This window comes from Chinchilla lanigera, unplaced genomic scaffold, assembly GCF_000276665.1.
Source record: "Chinchilla lanigera isolate Chin_1 unplaced genomic scaffold, ChiLan1.0 scaffold00029, whole genome shotgun sequence".
Taxonomy (NCBI): domain Eukaryota; kingdom Metazoa; phylum Chordata; class Mammalia; order Rodentia; family Chinchillidae; genus Chinchilla; species Chinchilla lanigera.
Window position 1 is genome coordinate 12,903,537 of NW_004955430.1, and position 6,499 is coordinate 12,910,035.

Sequence of the window (6,499 nt, forward strand, 5' to 3'; positions counted from 1 at the left end):
GCTGTAGTATCACATCTTTAGCTCTTTGGAGAAGATTCCTAGAAAGGGAATTGCTAGGTCATATGGAATTTCTAATTTAGTTCTTTGAGAAATCTCTGTATTGATTTCCATAATGATTGTATTAATTTACATCCCCACTAACAATGTAGGAGGGGGGTTCCTTTTTCGCCACAGCCACCCTAGCATTTGTTATTCTTTGATTTCTTTCTTATTTTAGGTGGTTTAATTTTTTTGAGTTCTTTATGCATTTTAGGTATTAGTACTCTGTGAGGAATAGCTGACAAAAAACTTTCCTAATCTGAAAATTGCTTTGGTTTTTGAAACAGGGTCTTGCTATGTGGTTTAGGCTGGTCTTTACACATTATGTAGCCAAAGCTGACATCAAATGCACAACTATTCGCTTAGCCTCCAAGTGCGAGGATTACAGGGGTGCTCTGCTACATCTGGCAGGAGCTAACAATTTATAAATACTTCACATATATTACCTATATATGGTGGATTGACAACTGGCGGTCACCTTATAACACCCAGCTGAACTGAGTAAGTGTGGTGCTGGGTGTGGGAGGCCCACCTGAGGATTGTTGCCCGCAGCGTAAGAGGCAGAACCAAAGAAGAAGTAAAGCTGTTGGGAGCTGGTAGAAGCTGTAAGGAGCTGTTGGTTGTTTTGGAAGAGCTTGTGATGCTCGCTTTTCTGATGAACTTGGCTGTGTTCATCCTCCGAGCAGCTCAGGATCTTGTTGGCACTGAGAATGGCTTTGGTTCACTTTGGGAGAGCTCTGGTCCTCACTTTGAGCATCGCTTCCTGGCTCTGGAGGGGAAGATGGTGCTCCGCGAGTCTCCTGGAGAAACTTGCTAGATTGGCTTTCCTAATGGGAACTCAGCTGTCCTGTTCATCGGAGGAGCTCGGGACCTCACTGTTGCTGAGGATGGCTGTGGTAACTTTGGGGGAGCTCTGGTTCTTACTTTGAGTGTTGCTTCCTGGATCCAGTGTAGATTCCTCAGCCTGCTAGCACAGATCCTTCATCCCGCTGGCATAGACTTTCTAGATTCCACCACTGACCTTTGGGCCTCTCCAGTGCAGATCCATGAAACAGGCCTGCGTGAGACATTGTCGTGCGTCTGGGCCTCCAGTTGGATTCATGGGAGGCATTCTTATGGGCTCTAAGTCTTCAGCTGGACTCATGCAGGACGTTATCATGGGGTCCAGTCCCTCAGCTGGATTCTTTGTTTCTTAGTGTGCTGACAGATCTCCTGCACTCTCTTGTGTATGATTCTTTGGGTTACTATTATAAATAATCTTATAAAATGTGTCCTGTATTCTATTGTTTCTCTTGCAAAAATCCCCAGACCATGACATTATTTGACCTGAGGATTCTACATCAGTAGATCTGGTATAGATCCTAGGGAAGTTGGAGAAATAAAGCATTGGGGTATATTTCTTGCAACTCTTGTCTTTGGAATGGATGAGTACATTACATGTGTTTTCTTTGTTTTGTCTTTCACATAAATTGTTAGTGTACTAGCTAACTAGTAAAAACTGTTTCTTGAATGATCAAAATGATAAGACCTTTCATTATTATTTAACTGCATATGCAAAATAGATACATCAATTTAATTGCTATATTTCACTGTTACAGTTGTGTTTTAGTACATACTTTACCACTGTAACAATCCAGTGAGTTACAGAATGATCATATCCATTTTTAGATGACAAAATGAAATAGAGAGCATACAGGGTATGAGCAGAAAGTTGCAAAGCTGGTAAATGTCAAAGCTGACATTCAAACATAAACCAGTACTTACGAAATACAGACATGTATTTCATCATGCTTCAGAATGACTGGGAAACTACTCACCTCTGACAGTGCTGTCAGCATTGGGCAAAGTAATCCCTCCTTATGGGAACAGAGGAGGGGAAGTAAATTAGAAGCCACTGATTCACAAGGCTACTTGTTACAGGATACTTTCCCACAGACCTCTGGACAACACGTTTTTGGACATGGGAGTGGTAAGGGACAACAGAAGATTTGCGGAAACCTCTTTCCTACTTTATATTTCCAGCAAAACTTTGAAACATGCTATGATTGAAGAACATTTTAGCAGGGAAAAATGCGGTTTTTGATGGAGATTTTGCTTAGTGATAGAATTTGTATTCATACTATCATAAAGAAAACAATTATCCTTTATCTAATTTTTTTAATTCATTAGAAACATTTGGACTTGGAAATGGACAAGATGGTGAAAAATTGCAGAGCCACATTCTACAAATATTTTATTTATAAAACCTAAGCAGATAATATTATTAATTTATAATATGCAAATAAAATTATGGATACATGGGAACAAATTATTTAAGCTATTTTTTTGCTGATTTTATTTTTGTTTTCTGAAATGAAAATTGTACAATTAAATGTTTTCTGAGAGCAATTCCATTGCTTGAAAATAAACTTGCCTTAGACCCCTTATGACGTCTTCCCTATATATTAAATTAAATATCACTGGAGTACTTAAAGAAAAAAAGATCAAGGCTACATCTAACCCTTGATGCTAATTGCCATTATTTGTCTATCAAGGTTTTGAGATCAGACAAGGAGTTGAACTTCAATCTGACACCTGGGAAATCCTCCTTTTCAACTTGGGCAACTTTATTGATATTTATCTCTGCATTGAAAAGACTAGTTTTAAAGAGCCTGAGCTTTTTGTTCAGGTAGAGTTAAATTTGATTAGTCATTTTTTTAAACTTTTACTTGACTGAAGGTAGTCAGATACCTTTGGTCTTCTGAAAGCTTGCCCAGTAGGCTTTCTTTATAAATTAATTGCTAAGAATGTCCCAGGAATATACATGTTGAGCTCTCTACTCCCCATTTTCCTTAACTATTTCAGCTATGCCTTTTCCTTGGCTGATGGCTTGAAATGGGCTTCAACCTTGTGAGAACATACAATGTTCTAGTGAATGCTAAGTGTCTAACAGTCCCTCTAAAACTTGGCTGAGAATATATTATGACACTGCAGCTCCAGTTTGTTGAAGAGAAGCAACTCTGGAGCTTTTTTCAGAGTCTATCTGTACAGAATTATAATTCGGCTATTTTGACTCAAATCAGGCTGAAAAATTCCTGGCACTCATGCAATTTTAACTGGATTAAAATTTGGGCAAAGTCTGTTGGGCTGTTCTTTTGGCATAATATACTAACAAAGCAATAAGGGAAATAAAAGTACTGAGAATTTTTCTTGAGTTTATCAGATGGTGGGGATGTGTGATGTATATCTGCATTTTCATGTGTGTGTGCTTCCCAACCAATTAATCTATACAAATCTGATTGATTTGCTCTGAAAATGCCATAAAACTGTTCTTTATGATAACCATTTATTTTAGATTATTTAATTCAGTGACTGTAAACTGATGCATAAAATGATTTACTTGGATGAAAGATAATTATGTGCCTAAACATTCTGATTAATTGCATTATTCAATTCACATCAATCCTGAATCTAAAATGTGGGACCATTTTATTCCATTTAAATGGGGAGGGAACCAGCATCATTTCTTTAAAAATAATAGTTGAAGGCAGCTTTTGTTGCCATGATTATGTTTGTGCTTTTAATTGCTGAGATATTCACATTTGAAAAGTATCTGCTGTCAAAGCAGAGAGCTAGTAAATGTTCATAACGATTTTTGTATAATGGCAATTACATTGCCAATCCATTTTGAGAATAACCATAATGGTCCCGCTTTGTATGTGTTCTGTGAAGGAACATCAGGGTCAATGTAAGGCCCATGAAAACGTCTAATATAGTGGAGACTTCTATTATGTCATTTCCATTGATGTTATGGAAGGAAAAATGGAGACCCGAGCCCTGAAATAATATGAAAGAAAAGGAACCCGTTATTATGCTACTATTATCACATCTGAAGGCACTCTCTTGGGAAGTTATGCAGCAAAATCTTTCATATGAGGGCTTTAGTGCTGTTTTTCTACAGAAAATTGAAAAGAAAGCAAAAAGGACGAGAAACATTGATTTTTAGAAATGCATGCAGATAATTCTGGGAAAATGTTGAGTTGTAAAGCAAATTAGTGACCTACCTCTGTATTATTTCTTAAATGAAGTACTGCTTGGAGCCTAGAAGATGAAATGAACTTTCCGATCCATGTTTATTCTCAAATGATATAATCCTGAGAACTCTTTGTAAAACCTAGAGCAATGAACATTAGCCTTAAAAATTAAATTGACTTTTTAAAAAAATGCCAAGTAATTCTAGTTTATTGTATTCCAAGTTATATATAAGCTATCTTTGCTATTTTTTCCCTGCTTCTTCTGAAAAGCGCCTTTGGAATGGAAGTCAAGGGAAACCAGAAACATTTCTGGGCTTTTGTTCTTCCTTTTCAGTGTAGGTGGTTTAGGCCCTAAGGATAGGATGGTATGCGTGTACCTACTTGTGTGGGCTTGAGCTCGCTAACACTGGTTCAAAAAGAGCAAATCATTAATTTTCAGGAATTGAAAGAATCAGTTTGCTCAACACAACTATAATTTGGAAGCAAACCATATACAAGAAAATAATATTACATTAAAAATAAAAGCAATAGTATTCAAACACATGGTTTTTCTAACTATTTTGCTACATTTCAATACTATCTATGTACTTGCAAAAATTTATGCTTACTGCATCTGTCTGGTGGAAATACTATGTAATGGTGTGCTACTGTATATCTTCCCAGCACTGTACAATGACATAATGGCTTGAAACTGGCTAAGGTAGGAATGGTTATAGTGGTATTATGTGTACCACAGTTATCAGATATCATCAGATGGTACAAATAAAGCTTGATTTCATTGTTTTGTTGATGGTCTAGATTTAAGAAAGTGATGGAGAATGTTAGTAATTCAGATTAAACATTAAACTAAGCAGTGTTTGTCAACCATGCTCACCAGCTTCTGGATTGACTGGGCTCACATGTGTCCTCAGGCTGGCCAAAATCTCATTTTAGTCAGCGTTCAACAGGGGTAGTTTATAGTCACCATCTCTGGTCCATTGATCAAGCATTGTTTTGAAGTCAACAGCAAGCACAAGTATGTTCTTCTCATGGCAATGGCTTTTTAATGACTGCTTATGGAACATTTGCTAAGTCACACGATGTAACCCAGATTCGTACAGTTGGGATATAAGCTCTACTCACAGAGAGAGGATGTGCTAAATTTGGGGGGACAGTAAAGTACTCATGGGGGAGGTAAATGATTGAGGCTATTAATGTCATCTGCTTCAGGTACTAAGGCGAAATGACCGATGACTTTAGAAGAAAACAAAGTATGCTATCCCGAGCCAAGAAAAAAGTATATTAAGGACCACATAATCTTCTATGCCAAACACTGCTGACAGGTCAAATAATAAGAGAACTGAAAATTGACTGTCTGGGGACACTAATGAACCTTACAGCAGCAGTTTTAATATGGTAGTGGGGGACATATTCTGATGGGTGTGGATTTAGGAGGACAGGGATAGAGAGGTTTGAGAGAAGATGCCCACAGGTAACACTCCTGTGGGTCTTTACTTCAAAAAAGCATAGGAAGATGAACTAGCACTTGACTCACAAATAAGGTCAAAATGACTTAAAGTAATTTAATTATCTGGATATTGATATGAGCTAAATAATAGCAAGTTTATATATTGATGTAGAGGAGAAAAAATCAATGGTGCAGTACAGACAAGAGGGAAATTGCTGGCATTGCAGGCAGTGATAAGATCTAATGTACAGTTAGACTGCCTGTAGACTGCTCTTTGAGAATTTATCTAGAGTACCAGAAGGACTAGTAGAGCATATATTTTATTGAATAGACTTGGTACTGAAGTCTGTGTAAGCTCTCCACGATGATATCAACTTCTGAACTCTGGAAGTCTATAAAGTAAGAGACAAAAGATCAATGGTATAGTCATCTATACTAATAGCATCATTATTATTACTGAAACAAGTCCCCTCCAAACACTTTCATTTTCTTTCACATTTTGTGATTTTTCAACTAGTATATGTGCTTCTTGAAAATCAGCCTAAAAGCATTTTCCCCCACTCCAAGTACAAGAAATCACATTAAAACACATTCATTTCTCAGTGTTGCTTTAGACCTGAGAGTTTAAAAGTCTTTTTTTTTTTTTTTAATCTCAACTGAAACAAACTGCATAGTAGAAATTACTTTTGAAGTACCACTTCAAGATTAAACATTTGAAACATTTATTGACAAGAATCAACCATTGATAGTGACTGGGTATTAAAGGTTTACTTTTTACAGTAACTAGAATTTGATTCACTCAACAGATAAGAAGCTCCAAGTACACTTGTAATGGTCAAAAAGAAAAAGCACTAAATTAAGAGGGAAGAAAATCTAAGGATGAACAAAGTATCCCATAATATTTTACCTATCCATGTTGTTGTAAATGACAGCATTTCTCTTTTTTCTTAAAGCTCAGTAACATCCCATTGTGTGCAGTGTCACCAGTGTTAGGTCGCAA